This window comes from Urocitellus parryii, chromosome 6 (assembly GCF_045843805.1).
Source record: "Urocitellus parryii isolate mUroPar1 chromosome 6, mUroPar1.hap1, whole genome shotgun sequence".
Lineage (NCBI taxonomy): Eukaryota > Metazoa > Chordata > Mammalia > Rodentia > Sciuridae > Urocitellus > Urocitellus parryii.
In genome coordinates this window covers 144,555,460-144,578,825 of record NC_135536.1, presented here as the reverse complement: position 1 = coordinate 144,578,825, position 23,366 = coordinate 144,555,460, and positions in this window count along the sequence as shown.

Below are 23,366 nucleotides of genomic sequence, written 5' to 3'. Positions count from 1 at the left end.
CGTTTATTGGCTGGGGCAAAGCACAGTCCCGGCACAGGAACCAATCATAAGGTGGAGCGCCCATGTGGACAGATAGTGGGAAACAATATCTGTCAGGGAGGGGGCAGAACAGGGTATCTCCCGCTTTCGGCGTGTCAGCTGTTCCTATGGTTACATGCGGGGGCGGGGTTTCTGGCTGCGTGGGATCTGTTGTTGAGAGTCACCGGGTTCGCACTAGAACCTGAAATTGTGGCTGCAGCAGGATGGTATTTATCATTACATCTGCAACGATCGAGAGAAAAGAAATACATATCCCGGAAAATGGAACTCAGTAATGTTTCCTTTTGAAACTTGGGGGCGGGTCACATCCGAACTTTTAATGGACAACCAGGAATTTACCAACCTCCAAGTCCCTGAGCCCCACCTCTCCTGGGTTTCAGAATTCTTAGCATAGGTAAGAGCCAAAGAAAGCTGAAGCTTATGCTTTTAAACCTGATTCCTCTAAGGAGTTCTCCCAGGCTGCGGAGCCTCTTTTTAGGCCGGGAATGGCTAGAACTCTAATTCTTCCTGTTCTGAAAACGGTCATGAATCAGGTTGTTTTGAAACAGTATCTACCATGTATGTTGCTGTAAATGATGAATTTTTTTTACGGCTGAATACTATTCCATTTGATCACTGTGAATTATATATATATATATATATATATATATATATATATATATATATATGTTTCAAATTTATACTGGGCCCTATAAAGATGTACACATATGTCAGAGAGAGAGAGAGAGAGAGAGAGAGAGAGAGAGAGAGAGAGAGAGAAAGAAAACAAGCATGCATCACCTAAGTTTTGCCCTACCCCAAAGGATTTCCTGACCTCAGTGTAATAGTCCATGGAAATTTCCAGATTCCTTGATGACTTGCTCCCCCCAAGCCCATAGCTCTTCTTGCCTATAATCTGTTTCAGTTTCATCTTTAATCTTCCATTCCTTTTCTCTTCTAAATTTCTATTCCCATCTAGCATCTGGCCATCTGGCTAGCATTCTCTAACCTTTTAAATAATCTCTTTATAAAAATTCCAAGTTTGTGAACTGTTATGGATTGATTCATCACAAATAGAGATTTAAATAGCTTTCTGATGTAAATTATTTTTTTAAATCCTAAAGTAAACATTGTTCCGATGCCCTCTTTTAAGTTTGGATTATTAATGGGTGATTTAATAAGGTTGTAGGAATTCAGAGTTTCCTTATCACCTCTCAAAAAGTGGTTACTGCCAAAAATCCAGCTCAGCCTAAAGTTCTGAAATAGCTTTTTTTTCCTCTTACTATTTTGTCTTGACTAGCCCCCAATATTCTCCTTCCCCAGCTTGTAGTTCTTCATAACACAATCAGATTGTATATGTTTATTTACATATTGTCAGTCACTCCCACCTGAAACACAGAACTTGTTGATTTTTAAATCTCTAGCATCTAACACAGTGCTCAGTATATAATAAAAGCTCATTAAATGTAGGCAGACTCATTGATGAATTCCAACCCATGAAGTATTATTGGTTCTGTATAAATAATGTTCTGTCTCTTAATATACTTTCTTGTCTCTATGCAGCTGTTCTCCAACCCTCTCCCATCAGTATTAAGTGGCAGGAAAAGTAGGACAATGACCCCAAAAGAATGATGAAATGACAGCACTGCATACATAGCATTCTGTGCCGAGAAAGACCTGGCTCTCTTTGTTCATTTGTCAGTTCATATGTTTGACTATAGGCAGTAGAAGGTGTCACCAACAATGCTTTAACAATATATTTCTTGTTTACTTGACAAGAAGTTCAGTGGGAACGTCTTGTTGCCTTGTGGTCTGGTTGCCTTGAGTTGGACAACCAAGTTTAGAACCATGTATGCTTTAAAAAATCTTTTCTCCTGTGCCATAGCCCGATGCTCTTCCAGTGGCAATGGTTACCATAGCTCTAATTAGCTCTTCTTCTCACAGAAGTTGAAATATATAGAGAGTGTCTGCAACAACAACAACAGCAAAGAGGATACTCAGAAAATATATTTATTTCTTGGATGCTCTGACTTCATACGTGTCATTGGCCCAAATTGAGTCACATGTGTACCTGTAGGTCATTAAATGGCAAAAAAGTGAGATATTTATGATTTTCTGACTCCATGATTCTTTTCTGGGGGTTGTTAGTATCAGAATTCTGTTAACAAGGAAGAGGGGAAGATAGTTTTTGAGTAGTATGTACATGAAGCGGTTTGAATAGTTAAATGCATCTGATCAAATTTGCAGTAGAGCCGACCTGCTTCAGATAGGCATTTAAAAGAATAGTTAAACAGACTAAAAGTATTTTACAACTAGAGAGAAGGTAAATTACATGGTGACTCATCTCAATCAAAACATTCCATTTTTATGTGTATTTATGTTATAAGTTAAGCTATAGGAGAATATAGGAGGGTTTTTTTTAATGCAAAATGAAATCTTTGATGGTTTCATTGATGTACTTAGACCACTTATATAGAATGTAATTTTGTTAAGGTTGGTATACTGATCAGAATGTTTGGGTTGAAATCCTAATTCCCAAGAAATGGCACTAGGAAGTGAGGACTTTGGAGGTGATTAGATCACGAGTGAGTGGAATTAGTGCCCTAATAAAATGGCTCCAGAGAAATCTCTTGCCCTTTCCATCATGTGAAGACACAGAAGCCATCATATATGAGGAGATGAACTCTTACCAGATACTAAATCTTCTGGTACCTTGATCCTGGACTTTTCATTGTCTAGAGCTGTGAGGAAAAAAATATGGTTTATAAGCCATGCTATTTATGGTATTTTGTTATAAAATCCCAGTTGGACTAAGACAATTGGTTTTTATGTGGATCATTTTCATATTTGATTTGATTATGCCTTCATTTAAGTATGTGTTTCTCTGTTCTCTGCCCCCCCCCTTTTTTTTCTTCCTATCTGAAATGTCCTGCAAGGATCATGTATTGGAGTCTTGGTCCCCAGTATAGCAATGTTCTGAGGAGTTTTGAGGAAGTGATTGGATCACCAAGGCTCTGCCCCCACAGAGGGATTAATCTATTGACAGGTCCATAATTTTATCACATTATTGGGAAATGATAGAAACTGTAGGAAGTGGGTTCTTGGGGGTGTGCCCTGGAAGGGCTTATCTTGTCCGACTTCTTTCCTGGTTCTCTCTTTCCTTCTGTTTCCCAGCTACTCTGAGGTGATCTGCTTTGCTCCACCATGCTATTCCACTATGATGTTCTGCCTCATATAGGCCCCAAAACAATGGAGTCAGCCAACCATGACCTGAAGTCTGTGAAATTGTAAGCTAAAATAAATCTTTCCTTCTCTAAGTTGATTTTCTCAGGATTCTGTTCCAGTGATGAAAAGATAACAACTTTATTTTGACTACCTGTAAATCTTTTAGTAATCAGCTTGTTTATACCTAATTTTTTGACCATAATTCTCTATATTTTTAGCAGTTAATCTAGGTAATACTGTTTCCAATCTACCTTATAATTGTCCTGTGTGTTGTGTTCACATACATTGAAAATTATACCAGATACTTTTTATATCTTTGTTTTTGATAATTATGTATATTTATAAAAACTCAAGAGATAGTTTATTATGATTGTTGGAATATTTATGATTTCTGTGCTCTTTCTTTTTTCCTGAAATTTAAGGTTCCCTCTTGACAACATTTCAGTTTGAAGAATTCCAGTTAGTGTTTATTTTAGAGAAGGCCTTGTAGCAATGGATTCTGCTAGTTTTCCTTCATCTGAGGTTTTTTTTCCTTTTGCCATCACTATTGATGGATATTTTTACTGGATATAGAATTTTGGGTTGTAAGTTCTTTATGGGTATAATCCCACTGTCTTCTGAGAACCTGGATTTCTGGTAAGAAATCAGCAATCCTTCAGATTCTTGTTCCCTTCTTTCTGATGAGTCATTTTTTCTGGCTGTTTTTCTTCCTCTTTCGTTTTCAGTAGTTTGATTATATTGTAAGTGGGTTTGGTTTTCTTTGAATTTATACTTTTCAGGGGGTTTCTTCCTGTTCTTATGGATGTAAATATATGTCTTTTATCAAATTTGTGTTTTCTGCAATTATTTCTTCAAATTTTTCTTTCTGTACTAACATTTTTCTCCCCCTTTTTTTTAGAACTTCAATACTAGAAGGCTAGATCTGTTAAATTTTGCCCCATACATCCCTGAGATTGATTTTTCCCCCAATTTTTATTCTCTTCATTGTAGAGGTTGAATAAATACTTTGATCTGTTTTCAAGTTCATCAATACATTTCTATCCTCCTTGAGACCATTGAATGAATTTTTAATTTCAGATATTATTTTTCAGTTCTGAAAGAATCAGTTTCAATAGTTCCTGTTTCCTTTCTAATGACATTGATCTTTCCATTTATTTTCATAATGTCTATTTTTATCCATTGAGCATCATTATAATAATTGTTTAAAAGTCTTTCTAAGAATTTTAGTACATCAGTTATTTCAGGTTGACATCTATTGTTTTTTTTTTTCCTCTTTAGAATTTGTCATGTGTGCTGGCTTTTTTTTTTTCTTTCTTTCTTTCTTTTTTTCTTTTGGTTTGGTCTTGTTTTTGTATGTTGAGTGATCTTAGATTTTTTTTCCCCCGGACATTTTGAATCGGATGATTAGCTGGATCCTGTTAAAATCTTTTAGAAAACACCCTCTCTTTCACTTTCACAGGCAGTGGTCTTGGACATATTCAGACTGCAGGTTCTGCCCTTCTGTGGGCAGGGTTCCAATATCAGCTTAGTTCTCAATGCCTTTGCTCTCCTGCTGTGAGTCTGTCTCCACATGAGCAGCTCGGAGGAGTCTGGGACTGATGTCACTTCACTCACAGAGTTAAGAAATTTCTTTCATTACTTCACTCTCCATTGTTTCCCCCACTCCCTGTGGCACCCAGGATCCCTTTTATCTAATCCTCTAGACACAAATTTGGTGTTTCTTTAAAAGTTTTAGACGCTTTTAAGATGCTGCTGAATAGTTTTATGCAATCAGGCAAAGCAGTGAAGGGAAAGAGAGGATTCCTCTTTCACTTCAGATTATAGAGTCTTCTTTTCCCACTTCCTTTAACAAGAAAGATAAGTTTTCTCTTTGTGAAAAAGTTTCTCTCTCTCTCTCTCTCTCTCTCTCTCTCTCTCTCTCTCTCTCATCAGAAGCTAATATAGCCCAGAACTGAGGCCATTCTCAAAGTATGAATAAATAAATGGGTATAAGAGATGAATCTTTCTCCCCAAAGAATTCCAAATAATTTTTATAGATTCTTCTCCCACTCAGCTTGATATGTATTAGACTTAGTGATTTTTCTTTCAGCCCAGTGAACACTATTTTAGCCAGGTGATGAAAAGTTAGGATCACTAGTGATAAGTTATGTTGATAGTGTGTTCCTCTTATACGACATTATGAAAAGGACTCTTTGCCTCTTTAATATTCTTCCTTAAAATCCATAAGTCCAGTAGAAGCATGAGGAAACATCAGGCAATCTCAATATGAGGGATATTTTTTAAAATATTAATCTAACACTCCTCAAAACTCTCAAAGCCACAGAGAACAAGGGAAGACTGAGGAAGGGTCATAGACCAGAGAAGTTTAAGGAGGCATGATGACAACTTACAGTGTGTTATCCTGGATTGGATCCTAGAACAGAGAAAGGACTTCAGTGGAAAAACCAGTGAATCCAAATAAAGCCTGGAGTTTAGTTAATAACAATGTAAAAATGCCAGTTTCTTGTTTTCTCAAATGGACATGGTAATGTTAACAATGGGTGTGAGGAACATTAGAATCTCCATCCTATCTTTGCAGCTTTTCTGTAAATACAGATATTTTCCACAGTAAGCTTTTATTGAAAAACAAACAAGCAAGCAAACAGGGATTGACCTTATTCTCTCTTGCTTTCTGTGCCCCTTTTCCTGGTTCTCTGGCTGAAGGATATTTCTCTCTGAGTTTCTGCTGCTTGTGCCCTTGCATGGTCCCACAGTGGGAACACCCTTCATTCAAAGCCAGGAAATAAAAGAGGCAAAAACCTTCCATAAAACTTACTCTTGTTATAGCTCGGTCTTCAGTTTTTGACTTGGCCCCCCCAAAACCACCTCCTATTGCCAGTGCTCATATCATTTATTATATTATTATCATCTTCAGAGACTTATTTTTGATCTTTGGGAAGAGATAGGATTCAATGTTCTATTTCATATTGCTCAATACCAGAAGTCCTCATTTCTCTACCTTCATCCTCAGGTCTTACAAATGTAGTTGGATTGCTGCATAACCATCAACACTCAGTCATTATCTTTTTGTATAGTGCAAGCGTTTGTTTTTTATTGCCTAAGACTTTTTAGCTTGTAAATTTGATATCTGTTTGTGCATACCTAGAACTTAACTAGGGCACTGAACCTATATTTTTGCTGATGTTTGAAATTCTTTTATGGCCCAAATTTCTGTTTCACAATTGGAGGTAAAATTTTACAAGGCAAAAGCTCTAGAAAGGAGGACAAGGAAACTGACAGAAACCCTGTGGAGATGCATCTTGGGATAGAATGCCAAGATGATTGATAAGGAGCCTAAGGTTCAGACAGATGGGCTGTGTGCCATGTTTCACATTTACAGGTAGGATAAGTTGTAGAGCCAAGATCAAACCCAAACTTTGTGTTCTCTTTTTCACTGCTCTTGCCTCAAGGATAAAGGGGTTAGAAGAAGGAAGGGAAAATATGAAAGAAGGAAGAGGAAGGGAAAAGCTAAACTTATTTTAATAAATAGAATGAAGAGACGGTAACAGATCTCCCTGTAGATTCTTTTTCATAATGTCCTGTATGTGCATTATTTACACTGAGGTGCTGCTCTCTGTGTTAGTCATACTCTGGAACACCTGTGCATCCCTCCACTGTCTTCCAAAAATGATCTGTGGCAGCTGAGGAGGAAACATCTGAAATAAGCATTTTTACTTGGAGGAAAGTTTGAAAGGAGAAGGATCATGGGGAAGGAGCAACTAAGTAACAAATGCACCCCCCATAGCCAAAACACTGGGTGATAATTTTTGTTTGATTCCCCATTTGATGGGAAGACAGAAGTTAATCTATTCTGAGTAGTAGAAAGGTCCTGCCTTCTTATTTCATGGTTTACACATGCATAATGTAGTTGTATTGTGATTACAAAAGAATGAGCAGAGAGAGGGAAGAGTTCCCATGAATGAACTAATCGTACATTACATTGCCATTACTAAAACTGTACAAGCAAACACGAAATCAAGACATGCAAGGTAAGTAACAATTAAGGGTCTAAAATAAATATAATTACATCTATATTGAAAGCAGAATCCATGAGAAAAGTTAATCTGTGACCAAACCTTATTTGTTCTACATGATTGCCCTTTAATATCCCTTTCCCTCCATGAGGGTCTGCTCCAATTGAAATTGCCATGTAATAACTGACTCTATTATTGATTTCACAGTACACCTTCTTGCAAGTATATGTTGCCTGACAAAGAATTCTAATTGAATTATGGAATAAAATTATCATGAAACTTGTGGAGGCTATAAGGGCTTTAAAAAAGTCATTTTATGAACTGAGGTCCAGAGAATGAAGACATTCTATTCCAATGGATAGACTCAAGGACAAGAGCCAATGAGCATGTGAGTGTGGGTGAGTCCTATGCTTGTGGTTTGGTACCATTCAGACCTTTCCACCACCAGCTCCCTTTCCCCCTGTTCTGAAGCAATATCTATCATCCACCATTCCCAAATTAGTAATGCATTAGTAAATGCATGTGCATTTAGGAATATATAGGTGTCTGTTTTTCTATGTTACATAATCTTGTATAGTTTTATGCATTTGTCTTATACACACACTGATAATCATATATTACTTGTGGGGTTGTACACCATGTTCTCCTTTACTTCATACTTCCTATTAGTACATAAAAATCTGTCTCAGAGTAGCAGGATTCTATTGTCTGACCACATCATTATTTGTGTAATCATAGCCTCACTAATAGGCATTTAGGTTATTTTAGATTTAAATCCATTAATAGTAATAACATTGAACATCCTTAAAAGGCTATGCCGTTTTTTAGTGTAAATGGATATTACAAAACTTTTCTTCAAAATGATTACATCCTTACTAACAGTGCATGAGATCACTTTAAAATTTCCAATTGTTGGGTATAACCAGCCTGAATTAGTCAAGGAAATAAGTAAAAGATGGTATTTCATTGTGATTTAAATTTACCTTTTTAGGAATAGGAGGGATTATGAGTGAAGCTGAGCATATTTTCATATGATATATATTTTTTGAAATGGAAACTCATAATTGTTGTGTTTTTCCTTTTTTTAAAAAATTGATTTACAGATCTTTTTACAGTGTTCTAGGTATTGAAACTTGGTATCATATATTACAAATATTTTGTCATCTTATACATTTTTGTTTTTTTTTATCCTAGAGATGCTTTTAATTTAAATTGAATTAAATATAAATTTATTTAATACAAACATTTATTAATCATTTACATTACAGCTTTATTTTCTAGAAAATCATAAGAAGGCCTCCCCTTCCCACAATAACACTTTCCCTATATTTTGTTCTGATACTTGTGATTTTTTAAGCCTTCAACTCTTTAATAATCTGAGCAGCTTGTGAAGAAAATATTTAATAATCTCCTCAAATTTCTAATTCCTGCAATATAATTTATTGAATAATTTTCCTTTACCCATTGAATGAAACATTAATTTTTATTATGTGATAAGTTGATACAGATCTGTGTGTTTTTTTTGTTTTGTTTTGTTTTGTTTTGGTACTGAGGATTGAACTCAGGGGCAATTTACCACTGAGATATATTCCAAACCCTCTTTTATTTTTTATTTTGAGACAGGGTCTCACTGAGCTAAATTGCTGAGGCTGGCCTTGAACTTGCAATCTTCATACCTCAGTCATCCAAGCCACTGGAATTATAGGCATGCACCATCACACCTGGTTTATCAGTGTGTTTTAAAATTCTTTTATACTGATATATTCTCTATTCCTGAACCAAAACAACATTTGTGTTTATTTCAGCTTTTTCTATAGTATATTCTGATAACTAGTGGGGCAAATGTTACCTCATCTCTGATCTTTAAACATTTTATTTCTTCCATTTTAGGACTATCTTGTCAGGTTTTAATAAAAAATTTTGTTTTTTGATTGAAATAGCATTAGAAATTCATGGAATTTATCTATTACATTGTGAAGAATGAGTATTTTTAAATATTCAGTTTTTTTTCCATCCAGGCACTTACATATTCTTCAATAGAATTTTTATCTCTTTCTTAATGTAAGTCACACATTTCTGGTAAAGTTTATTTTATAACTTTCCCCCATTATTTTGAGTTGAATGGGAATTTTTTCATAGACATTTTTGAATTGATTATTGCTATTCAGAGGAGAAACATTGCCTTTTTAATCTGAATCCTGTCCTTGGCCCTTGGTGGACTCCATCTATTAGAATACAGGGCTTGGATAAAAAGCTTCCTAAGGTTTTCTTTGTGGGTCAAGTAGATCATAGGCTCATGGGGAAAATAAGATATCAAAGTGTTAAAATGACACATTCACCCACAGCTTCTAATTATAATGTTCCTGTGTCCTTGAACCCTTGGGCTAGACAGAGAAGCCTGTGTTACATATACGATGATGGAATGGTTGGCCTTTTGTGTCAGCTACAGGGCTGCACGTCACTGTTGAGTGGGGTTTATTGTGTGAAGTTCATCGTTAGGTGGAGAGAAGGTCTCCGCTGCAGATGAAGGGCACAGAGTCAGTGAAAAGAACAGGAGCTTCAGTTCCTAGGTTTAAAGCTTACTTCCGACACTTGCTGTGTGAGTCTGAGATTTTCACTAGGACTCAGATGCTAATGCTTTTCTCGTTGTGTGTCTATCATGTTAAATGGAATATGGCAGGGAAGATGTCTCTGATACAGTAAGTGCCCATTACATGGAGGCCTTTGCTGTTGTTGGGAAGAGGATGTTGGTGGAGGTGGACTTTGTGACTGACAGGCTGGTTTTGAAGTTCTAGCTCTGCCATTTCCTAATGCTACTTGGACTCTTCAAGCTACTTGGACTCTTCAAGCCTCAATTTCCTCAAGACTGGACTGAAGATAATTAAAGGAATAAGTGAGAATGTGAACATGCATGCTTCACAAATTATGATATTTCATGTAACTGGGTGGTGGTCATGTTATTTCTGGAAATCTCCTTTCTGTAGACAAAAAAAAATATGTTCTCATTTAGATATAAAGAAGATGTGTCTCTCAATAAACCCACATTTTTAAATCAAAATATATAAAATGAGCTTCAGGTATCATTTATGTTTCATAAAAAAACATTTCATGGACTAGGGATATAGCTCAGTTGGAAGAGTGCCTGCCTGGCATGCACAAGGCCCTGGGTTCAATCCCCAGCACCACAAAAAAAAAAAAAAAAAAAAAAAAAAAAAAAAAAAAAAATTTCAGGATTTTAGTTACTTGATTTGTATGTGTTTTAAAAATGTTCTCCTACTATTTTCCAGGTAATTATTCAGGCCGTTCTTTCAAAACCAAGTTTTGTCATGAAACTGAGTACTATAGAATTCTGCTTTTCTGAGACATGATGAGATTTCTTGCTTCAAGCAATGGTATCATAGATTACTTAGGAAAAGTGAGAACATTGCCATAATGTTGTGTCCAATATTCTTCTGCTTTCTAGCTGGGTAGAAACCATCTTTTTTATTTATTCATTGAATTTAGGCATAGCAGGGAGGCACTTGAAAAATTGTTAATGATTAAAATTACTTATCATAAATTTGAGTCTGAGGGAAACCTTCTTTAAAATTGGACACACTGGGCTGTAGTGTAAGAAGAAACATTTTATTGAAGCAATTTTATTGCCAAGACACTTTTTTCAAAGTGTCATATCCAAATGCAGATGGGTTCTTTAACCAAGAAGTGGCTGGTCTGAACATTCTAGAAGATAGACATTAACCATTCACCAAACTGTGCCAACCATCCTTGAAAAAAAGCACATTTCATAAAGAAGCCATTAAATGTAATTAACTGTTTTCTGAACCCAGCTTTAAGCCTTCCAATTAAACAATTTGTTGAATTTGTTGTCATATCTAGGAACTTTAAATCTATTGCTCAGTGATTTTCAAAGAAGTAAGTTCTTTAAAGGTTAACTGGAAAAATGCCTGTGGAAACAGGGTGCACACACAGATCAGAGGTGGAGTTATCAACAGGCATACTTGTGATATTAATCCCAATTTACTTAATATCAGGTGACTCACCTGAAGTTTCTGATCACAAGAGATGAATGGTATTGTGAGAGAGTCAGTGGGCATTTCTTCAACCTACTCATGAAGGACCTTTGTCCATGTTGGAGGGGAGCAGAGGCAAAGTTTATCCACAGGTGTTAGTTACAACTTGGGGTCTATTATTCTTTGTCCAGGGTTTATGGTTAAACCTGGTTTGTGCTTGAGGAAAAGATATACAAATACAAGCTGTGCCACATTCTCATTTCCCAGGCTTGTCTTGCTAGCTTCTCAGCCAGAGGAGGTACTTAGGAGGAAGGAGAAGGGGAAGGCAGAACTATGATATTGCTTAGGCGATCTCAAACTGGGCTGTACTTTACCTAGGGAAATTTTAAAATATGGATGCTTGGGGTTTCCAGATAATACCAATGCACACTGTAAGTGAAGAAAATGGCTTTGGACACTCATCATCCAAAAGATGAGTTAGTTTTCAACTTCTTAAATGCAATTGGGTAACCCCTGTTTATTTAGAAACAATGGTAGGGTCAGGGTTTAAAGTTGTAGTTTCAAAGAAATAAATATGCAGGAGAGGTGCCAGGTGTGAGTTATTAACTTGTGATCTATGAAATCATTTTCCAGGTTTTGAGTATATGTGAATTGGGATGGGGTGAGGAGGAAAAAAGTTTCATCCCTTTCAGAAGATAATGGAAGGAAGCCACAAGGAGCAAATCTTTTAGGAATCCACTAAATGAACATCAATCTGTACAAATTTATGCCCACACTAAGACACACAACATAGTTTTTAAGAAAGAACATCTCTAAGTCATGGAGGGGTAGCCTGAGTGTTTCCTCAAACCGGTATCTTTTCCTGTGCCTGCACCCTGTACTTCCTCTAGTCAACAATTCCAGGTTCCCAGGGGTACTAGAGGAGCTCCCACCTACCATTCTGACCTAGAGAAAGTCACCTTTCCTTGTGCACCTTAGCACAGGGGAATGTGTTTGATCTTCTCTAAAGCATTAAATTATGGAGTAAAACTAATAAGATCAGCAAACAATGAAGGGAACAATGACAAAACAGGTCATAAGAGTCAAGGGTGACATGCAGCGTCTTCATCCTGTGCTCTTACTCTGAATTTCTCTTTCAATTCCCAAATAGCTTGTCTGTTTTCTTCTCTTCCAGCCCTCCATCTTCTCTGGCTAAGATGGTCTTAGTTTTGGTGACCTGGGGATTTTCTCATGAATCAAAAGACTCTGGCTGATTCTTAAGAAACGCTTACTATTATTTCTTCATATCTTCAGCACCAATTTTCAGTCCCTTAAAAGAGACTTAAAGCCATGATTGGTGAATAGGTCTGGACTCTGATGTTAAATGCCACCAATGGATAAGAGCATCGTCACAGAACTTCTTAAATTGAAATGTGCAAATGAGCTTCTTGTTCAAATGCACAATGATACCCTCTGAGAAGCACCATGACCAGTGGGGTCTTAGAGCATTCTATTGAGAATGACTAAAGCTGGAAGACAAAAACAGTGCTGGGATCCTTTAGTATATCTGCCATATGGGGCAGGGAAGGGGCTGTGCAGTTCTGATGTCATGTATCTGACAAATCAGATGATGTTTTCTTTTTTAGTTTATCAGCACCACTGCTTTCTGGAGTATTTGGTAGCTGTGGCCAGATGTACCATTGTAGTGGGTTATTTTCCATTTTCTTTGTCAATTTTTATTTAACACTTAAGCTCAGAGAGGGAGACGGTCTTATCCCTACAAATGAGAAATGGTTCCCATCACACACTGCCTTCAACTCACTGTAGAACCAGTCATAAGAGCACAGTGCAAGCTCACTCCCTTCTGCTGACAGATTGGGTTTGGAGAGTTAACAGTTTGCAAGCCAGATCTCTGTTCTGTTTGATGGGAATCAGTCTTTGGTTCTTCTTGCTGTTTTGTTTCCTGCCCCAGTCCAGGCTCAGCTCTAGTGCACCAATGAAACTGGAACCCAATCCTGCAATATAGGCAAGTTCTCACTTCTCTTCTTCTGAGTTCAGACTCTACTTCTGATACTCCTGATCCAACATAGATGGATTTGTGAAGGTCTGATGCTTACAGCATCGTGCTGACCTTGGTTCTGAGCCACATTATGTTTCCCCACCTTCTCACTGCTGCCGTTGGACATTGATGCCAGTCCCACATGGGCCAACATTAGCCCCTTGCTGTGACTTGATGAGTTAGGTGTTGTAGTTCATCCCTAGAAGGTGCTGGCATGTTAAATAATTCCTAGGTGTGGTGATGTTAATATTAGTAATTGTAATAATAAAAGCAGTAACAGTGAGCATTTATTGAACAAATTTGATGGTCTAAGCTCTACACTAAGTGAATTACATATATTGTTAAATTTAATTCTCAGAAGAACCCTATGAAGTAATTTCCATTTTGGGCACAATTTTATTAGTGGGAAAACTGAGGCCCCAGAAGAATTAAGACACTTGTCTAACATCTCTCAGTAATAAGTGGATCTTAGATTGGAACTCAGTTTTTGGATTAAAGGTCTGTGCCCATAACCACATGGTGCACTTCTCTACTGCCAGGTGCCTGAGTCTGTCCCTGATTGACAGCTGCTAGAACTCTAAAGAAAGGAAATACTAATGACCTTCTTTTAGAAACTGCTGAAATGTCAGCTAGTTAAATATCTTTGGGAGGCATCTGATCATGTAGCATTTGTATGTACTCTCAGTTCTTCATAATCAAAGCTCTCAAAAGTTCATGAGCACTCTTTCTGCATAGAGATGACTGCTCACAGTTAAATACCTGGGAAGGGAGTTGATACCTTCTGTCATCCCCAATTGATGTTGTGTATTAGTGAGGAAACATGACCAGCAGAAAGTGAAATTCATTAAGTATTTCATGCCTGCAGTGATTATAAAACTCGACTGCAATAAATGAGCCAATAGAACAGTGGTATGAAGCTGCCATATGTCAGTGGAAAGCAGAAAGCAGGAGATGGTTGCTTTCCAAGCTTAAATATGAATACTTGGTCCAATCGCCAAAATCTTTGGCCTCTCTTGGCATATGATAGCCCTGGCATACAGCAGCGTTGCCACATGGAAATGCTGCTAGACAGTTCAGCCTTTGCAGAAAATAACATTCTGGGCTATTGCATTAATTGCTATTGCTTTGCATTTATATTACTTTTTGTACTCAGGAAAGTTTAAGTAATTTTAAAAGGTAATTTTAAAAATTCCAGTGATGTTCTGAGGGATCTCTGAGTGCTTTGTCTGGGGCATCTTCTGATTCATAGTTCTTAGAAAAGGGGTATCAGTGCTTATTAGGAACATGCCCTAAGGTAACAATGCAGTCACATGCTCAGGTCTCATGGTACTAAGGCATAGGTTACCATGATTGTGGTTGGGAATGCAGGTTTCTTTAATAATATGCAACAGAAATGAGTCTAGCTAACTCAATTAGAAAAGAAATGCATTCATTGGAAAGCATGTGGTAGTTTAAAAAAGAAAAAGAAAAACTGACTTACCAGACAGAACAGGAGTGGGGAAACTCCAGAAATCTTGGCATCAAGAACAAATGTTCCACATTTTCCCACTGGTCATTATCAGACTGAAATCGTTAATGTTCCCCCCTTATGTATCTTTCAGGGTATACTCCCAGTGACCCACTTCCTCCAGCCATAAGACACCTGACTATAGTTTCTCTCCAGTCCATTCAAACTAGGATAGACTGAATAGATTACAGCTCTCTTAATCAAGTTGATTCATCTTTGAACATTCCTGCATTAATACAGTAGCTTTTGGGGGACACCTAATATCCAAACCATAACAATGGCTTAAAACAAAAATCAACATTTCTATTTCCCATTTTCTGAAGATCAGGAATCTCATTGTGGCTTAGCTAGGACCTTCTGGCTTGGGGGTCTCTCATAAGGTTTCAGGCAAGGCATTGGTCTTTGCTGTAATCATCTGAGGTAGAAGGATGCACTTTCAAGGTGACACTCTCACCTGATTGTTGGGTTGGTAGTTGAATGGAGGCCTCAGTTATTCCTCATGAAGGCCTCTCTCCACAGGCTGCTTAAGTATCTTGCCAACAGGATGGCTGACTCATGCCTAGTAAGCCACCTAAGAAAGAAAATCAAAAGTGGCAATGCCTCAGAAGACTCATACCTTCACTGTGCCATATTCCTATTAGAAATGAGTCACACATTTGGCCTGCATTTAAAAGAAATGGAATCAGCTCTATTTTTTGAAAGGAAGAATGTGAAAGAATTTTCAGATTCATTTTAAAACTACCACAAAGTGCCAGCCTGTAATCAGTCTTCCACCTGACTATTAATTAATGAAAAGAATGGTTACCACTAAAGGAAAGTTAGCACTGGTTTCTCCTAAGTGATGACAACTGAGCTGGGGTTTAAAAGCTCCATAGGAGGTTCTGTAGTACTCAATGGCATTTCATTTGAAGGGCTTTAAATATGCAAAGCCTTGAAAGTGTGAACCAGCATGGCATATTGCAGAAATTGTAAGTGCTTAGTTTGGAATTCCTAGAATCTGAGATATAAGGAAACACTGGTGGAAAACCAGACTGAGGAAAAGGGCCAACCATCAAAAGCTTAACACGCAGTGTGATCACCCATCTTAGTTTTTCAGGACAGTCCTTGTTAATGCATGCTATCTTGGTTTAATTATTAATAGAGTCCTCTTCCACAGTCACAAAGTCCTGGTTTGAACAATAAATTGTATAGTCAATTTAATTCTGTACCACCACCACCACCACCACCACAACAACAACAAAGAAAAGAAAAGAAAAAAGAAAGAAAAAAAGAAAAAAAGCAGTGTCCATAGTTTAGTCAATGACTGAATTTTTCACTCTATAATAAAACAATGAAAAATGTAACTATTTTGTATAGAGAATACATTGGAGAAAAAAATCAGAATCATGGAAATTAATTTCAGTAGGTGATGGTGGTACAAGACTTTTAAAAAGCCTTCTTAGTGTGTTTTCCGGAAGATTATGTTTTAATTTTCTTTGGCTTCTTGTTAGAAATGCAAACAATTTTTTAAATGAATGGGAAATTTTCTTTTACTACACAAACTAAGAAGTTTAATAGCATTGGTTTTATTTGAAAAAAGTTGCATGAATTAACTGATAAGAGAGACTAGTCATAGGAGAAATTTCATTACTTTTATTTTTCTAGAAAATATTTAATTATAAAAGTTTGGCTCCTAGTAATGACTCAAACTATACAGAAAAGTTTACAATCAAATTTACTGTTCAATCCCTTTTGATTTTAATAAACTCCTCTAAGTTAAGTAATGGTCTTTCTTATCTATCAACTTATTAAGATATTTGTCTTTGTTCATTTTGTGCTACTTTAACAGAATGCCTGAGTCTGGGTAATTTATAATGAAGAAAAATTTATTGACAGTTCTGGAGGCTGTAGAGTCCAGGATCAAGGCACTGGCATCTGCTCTGGTGAGGGCCTTCTAGATATGTCTTCACATGGCAGAAAGCAGAAGAGAAAGGAGCAAGAGTGAACCCATATATGGGAACCCTTTTTATAATGACATTAATCTATTCATGAAGATTCTGATCCAAATACTTCCCAGCGTAATGTTCCACCTACCAACATTGTTGCATTGTGCTAAGTTTACAACACATTATTTCTGGGTCATATATTCAAGCCATAACAGATATTATCATTTATTTTATTTATATATTCTATAGTACATTTATAACTTTATTAAGTTTAGACATTTAAATATAGGTTGATTTTTAAAATAAAATGTGAAGGCATAAATTTAATTTTTAAGTTTAGTTCAATTATTGTTTTGAAATGTCTAACTTTGTTTCCAAAAAAACATGCTTTGTTTTGGAATTTTATTTCTGTACCATTAATATGACCACACATTTCTTTATTTGTGCAAATTTTAAAATTAGTATATATTTATGTTGATTTTAACGTTTGATGAAGTAAGTTTCTGTTATTGTCTTGCCAAAAATTCCTTGTTTTCATGCATTTTCCCCCTCCTTTCAAAGATTTTTAAAATTAGGTCCTCAGTTTCCAGTTTTAAAATTCCTGTTGGGCACAGGTGATTTTTAGGGCACTGAAGTGAAACTGTTCTGTGATACTTCAAGGGTAAATATACAACAGTTTGCACTTGTGAAGACAAAAATCAAAACAAAACTGTACAATATGAAGACAAAACCCTAAGATAAACTGGGGACTTCAGTTAACAGTGTTCTATTAGTTTTATTACATCAATTGTAATGTACCACGCCAATGCAAGTTGTTAATCACAAGAGAAATGGAGTGTGAAAGGAGGGGTTATATATTGAGAATTCTACTGCTTCATTTTTCTGTAAACCTAAAACTTATGTCAGAACAGTATTTCATGCTACACTGATTAAATTTTGGAGAACTGGCTGAACCTTTAAAATATAAAATTTTTGTATCTTGGAACAAAGATATCTTCCTATTAATTCAGGTCTTCATTGATGTCCTACATTAGTGTTTTATTGTTTTTTCCAGGTATGCCTTCCACATTTTTGATTTATTTATTCCTAGGTATTTTATGACTTTCCTGCTATGGTGAATAGCATTCTTTTAATTTCTATTATATTTTCTCATTGACTATCACTGTTATTTTATAAAAGTTGTATTTTCAGTGCAATTTAAAGTTGTTGTCACTAGATATTATGTTAATTATTCCATTAATCATTAAATCTCTATATTCTTAAAAAGTCAAAATATTTTAATAGTTACAATGAATTTTTCTTCTGTTAATTTTTCTAGATTGGTATTAAACCCAAATTATGTAGGTACACGTTTTAAAGATGAAAATGGTTTTTATACTATCTGCAAAGGACTTTTTGTTACAAGAGAATTTACATTATTTTCCATCAACAGGTTTACTCATTACTTATTCAGTTTTAGTTTCAGTTATTTAAAAAGGATATATTGAGGTTGGGGCTGTGGCTCAGTGGTAAAGCACTTGCCTAGCAAGTGTGAGGCATAGGGTTCTATCCTCAGCACTATATTAAAAAATAAATAAAATAAAGGTATTGTGTCCATCTACAACAACAAAAACATATTAAAAACTTTGAAATAAATAAAAAGGATATAGTTGTAAAGTTTGGCTCCTTCACAGTCCTGCATTGCAACCCCCAAAGCACCACATGGGCAACAATGCTTTTGAATATATCACAGGAATTTTAGCACATTAATTGAAAATAAATTTTCTCTAATTTTTTTTACATTCAAATAAATTAAGTTCAGATAATATTTTCCATCTTTAAATAAAATATTTTAATTTCCCCTTTTGCCTTGGTCAGATTTTATGGTTGTTCTTTATTCAGAAAACTTGCTAGATAACAATTTTTCACTTATAGTATTTAAGGCATATCTTAATATTGAGATTGACACAGCTCTCTTTAGTTTCACTAAAAATTAAAGCAGAAAATAAAGAGATAGTGGGAAATGAATTGTAATCCAATATGATTTTGTTTTTATTTCCTTATTTGCTTATTGGTTTTGTAGAATACTTCTTTACTTAGAATCATCTACTATCAAGTGATATTATAATAAATCACTATAGTTAAAAATCTTGCAATATAGTACTTCAGTTTCTCTCTCCCCAATCATCGTGTTATTGTTGTTAAGCATTTAATTTTTACATATATTATAAACACCACACTGCATTTTGGTCATTTTTGCTTTGAATGATGAATTATATTATAAAAATATTAAAGCCATTAAAAAGCATATATTTGCCCATGTAGTCAGTTTTTAGTACTTTTCATTCTTTTTTTTTTTTTTTTTGTAGATGAATATTTCCATCTGGTACGATTTCCCTCCTGCTTGCAGGATTTCCTTTAGCATAATTTATCATGAGGATCTGCTGGTGATGAATTCTTTGATCTGTTGTAAGCGCCCCCTCCCCCTGCAAAAAAAAAGTCCTTATTTTGCCTTTAGCTTTTAAAAGATATTTTACTTGGATATAGAGTTCTAAGTTGGCAGATTCTTTCACCACTTAAAGTTGTTACTTTAGTGTGTCTTTGCTTGCATTCTTTCTGAGAAGTACATTTTAATCCTTTCCTTTGCTCCTTTGTACTTAATATGTCTTTTTTATTTGATTGCTTTTAAGATTTGAGCATTTAATTATACTATGGGGTTACTGAGCAGCTTATATTTGTAGGTTAGGAGCTTACGTCAGTTTGGAATACTATTAGCTATTAATTTTAAATATTTTTTCTTCCTTTCCCCCTGACCTTCAGGGATTACAATTACAAGTATATTAGGCTGATAAAAGTTGACCTGTAGCTCACTGAGGCTGTGTTCATTTTTTTAGTACCCCCCTCCTTCTGTTTTTCATTTGGGACTGTTTATATTGCTATGTTTGAGATTCACTAATCTTTTCCTTTGTTACGCCTAATCTTTAATATTTTTTTTTGTTGTTGTTGTTTTGTTTTTGGTACCTGGGATTGAACCCATTGTGTTTAACCACTGAGCCACTTTCCCAGCCCCTATTTATTTATTTAATCTTATTTTTATAGTCATGTTCATAAGTTGCTGAGGTTGGCTTTGAACTTGCAGTCCTCCTGCCTCAGTCTCCTGAGCTGCTGGAATTACAGGTGTGCTCCATCATTCCCCACCCAACCTGTTTTTAATCTTAAGTGTATTTGTTTTTAACTCACATTTTGTAGTTAAGGTCTTCTTTATGTCCTCTGTCCCTGTGTAACTGTTTGAACACATGGTATGATAAATGTTTTAGTATCTTTGTTGATATCCAAGTGTGTCCTGCATTAGTTTCAGTTGAATTTTCTCATGATGGGTTGTATTTTTCTGCTTGTTTATTATAATTGAATGTCAGATATCGTGAATTTTACTCTTTTTGGGTGATGGATTATTTTTGTTTTTATTTTGTTTTATATTTGGTATTCCTTTAGATCTTTTTGTGCTCTGTTCTAAGATGCAGTAACTTGTAAATAGTTTGATCCTTTTACATCTTGCTTTTAAAATTTGTTAGGCAAGACGAGAAGAATGTTCAGGTTATGATTAATTCCCACTACTGAGGCAAAGCCCTCTGGGTACTATACCTGTTACACTGTGAAGCATGAGGTTTCTCAGTGTTGCTAGTGGAAACAAACATTATTTGGAGTCTTTTATGAGAGAAGAGTCCTGATGCTCCAAGTACTCCTAGGTCATTTCTTCTTTGGCCTTTAGTAGTTTCTTGACACACATGCACTGACATCTCAGCCATTCTCAGTGATCCTCAGCTGAAGTCTTCAAGGGGATCCTCTGCAGTCCCCATACATAGGTCTTTGTTCTGCTCTCTTCTCTCTTTCCATGTCCTCTCTAGGCTCTAGCCTATTTAGTTTCTGTAGGCTCTCAGCCATGACATCTCAAATTGGAAAGTCTGTTGTTTCCTCCTGGGTGCTTTCTCTGTGTTCTGTGAATTGGGAACTCTCTTCAGGAAGTAAGCCAAGAAGTCATGTGACTCATCTTCCTATTTCTCATTTCTCAGGCTTCACGTTCTTCATTGCCTAATCCAGTGTTTTAAAAACTCTCAAAACTATTGACTTTTATTCATTGATTCTCTAACTTCATATCTTAAATGACTCATGATTTCATGAGGTTTTATTGTTACTCAGTAAGTCTTGGGTTTTCTAAGAAAAAAAAGCTGTATTAATGCAAGAAGAGATATATTTTATATGTTCTATTCTAAACTCAATACTTTGTTTTATTTCTTATATTCTAGTAATATTTTTAGTTCAGTAATGAATAATAGAAGAAAAAAGATATGGTAGTGTGTCTTTCCTCAGACTTAAATGGGATTGCTTCTAAGTTTTCAAGATTAAGTATAATATTGGCTATAAATTTTATCTACTTATTGTCTATTCTTGAACAATTGGAGAATTTTTTTTCTATGCCTTGTTTAGATAATTTTTGTTAAAATAAATGGGTTGCTTTTTTCCCTAAATGCTTTAAGAATCTATTGAAATCATCATATGACTTTTTTCATTTAATGTATTATTATAGTGAATTCCATTAATAAAATTCCTGGTGTTGCATTTCTGATGTAAGCAATGATTAGTCAAATTATATTTTTTAAAAAGCATTGATCATTTTTTGTTAAGTTCTTACCACTTAACAAAAAATTCTCCAATTGTTCAAGAATAGACAGTAAGTAGATAAAATTTATAGTCAATATTATACTTAAATCTGTTTGGCTGCATATGGTGGCATACTACTATAATCCCAGTGACTAGGGAGGCTGAGGCAGGAGGATGGCAAATTCAAGATCAGTTTTAGCAACTTCATGAAATCTGTCCCCAAACAAAAAATATAAAAAGGGCTGGGCATGTAGCTCAGTGGTAAAGTACTCTTGGGTTGAATGCCCAGGACTAAAAAATAAATAAATTTAAAAAATAAGTAAATAAATAAAAATGTATGTTTATAAATGGAAATGAATGACAGTGTGTGTGTGAGTGAGTGTGCTTGCACACACATTTGTATGAGTTTAATATTTGTCTGTCTTTGGAATCACCATTACACTTGAGTCAATAATGGTACTTAAAAAATCAAATCAGTAGTTAAAATTTCCCAGGTTGATACTATTAAACCTTTAACTAATTTACAATCTTACACATATTCTTCTGCAAAATGGGAAATGGAAAACTCTATGAAACTAGTCTTAGGAAGCTAGAATGATCTGGATTCTTAGATAAGTCAAAATTTAAACACACATACACACACACACATGCACACACATCCAATTTCTGGGTAGAAAAAGAGTTCTTAAATAAAAGTAAAGAAGTAAGGGGAATTAAGTAGATAAAATTGAACACATTAAAATAAGAAGTTTTATTCATTGCAGGGTTTAAAGAAGTATAAAGATACTTTCAAAGTATCTTTTCACAAGGGTCAAGATCAAAAATGGATTTTAGAAAAAACTTCTAGAATCAATAACAAAACACAAATTTTACAGATATGGGCAAAAGTAATAATTCTGACAAATACTGTAAAAACATCAAGCAACTATAATTTTATACATTTCTGGTGAGAAATATAATATAAATATTATATTCATGCACCCATTTAGCAAAACAATCGGTCATTGTCTTTTTTTAAAAAAATATTTTTAAAGTTGTCATGGACTTTATTTTGTATATTTATATGCGGTGCTGAAAATTGAACTCAGTGCCTTACACATGCTAGGCAAGCATTCTAATACTGAGCCACAATCCCAGGCTGGTCAGGTAATTATCTTTTAATATTGAAGAGGCATATACTCTAAAACCTATTCAAAGGAATACACCCAATGCACTGAGATGTGTTCAAGAGTATTGATGGTAGCAACATTTCTGATAGCAAAACTTTAAAAATAAACAGAAGTCCGTTGGTAAGACAGTAAATTTTAATATATTCATACAATACAATCCTGCGAATTAATTAAAAAGACTTGAGTAGAGCTATGTATATTTAAATATGTCTCATGAGCAGAGTGTTGAAAAAGACAAGATGCAGTAAAACCATGTAGCATAACACTTTCAGGAAGGTCAAAGACATGTATTTAAAATATAAATAGAACATTGTGTAGGGAGTCATACATTATGATGGCAAACAAAGAAAAGATGCATACAAATGTTAGAAGTCTGTCTACCCTTGGGAGGTTATAGGGGAACTGGTATAGGGAGGAAAGGTGTACAACACTTGGGGCATTTCAACAGTACTGCTGATGTCCAGTTAATCTTATAGAAGGTTGATGAGTATTTTAAAAATTGTTTTTATACCTTAAACCTCTATATTATTTATGTTCTTTAAGATACACAAAATATTCCATAATAATAAAAATTAAATTTTACATTTGCACTGGCTATATAATGTATTTTAATTGTTTATCAAGCTCCTAAAAACGCTGTCCTGAAAACTATGATATATTCAAATGTATTATAAACTAATTAAGTTTTAAGATGGTGTTCAAGGTCTCAAGTTCTTGCAAATGATTGTGCTTTTTGAAAAAGTACTTTATGAACAACTAATTACAATATTTAATTGAAAATATTAAACTTACACTGGCAAAAAAAGTGTAAACCCAGTCAACT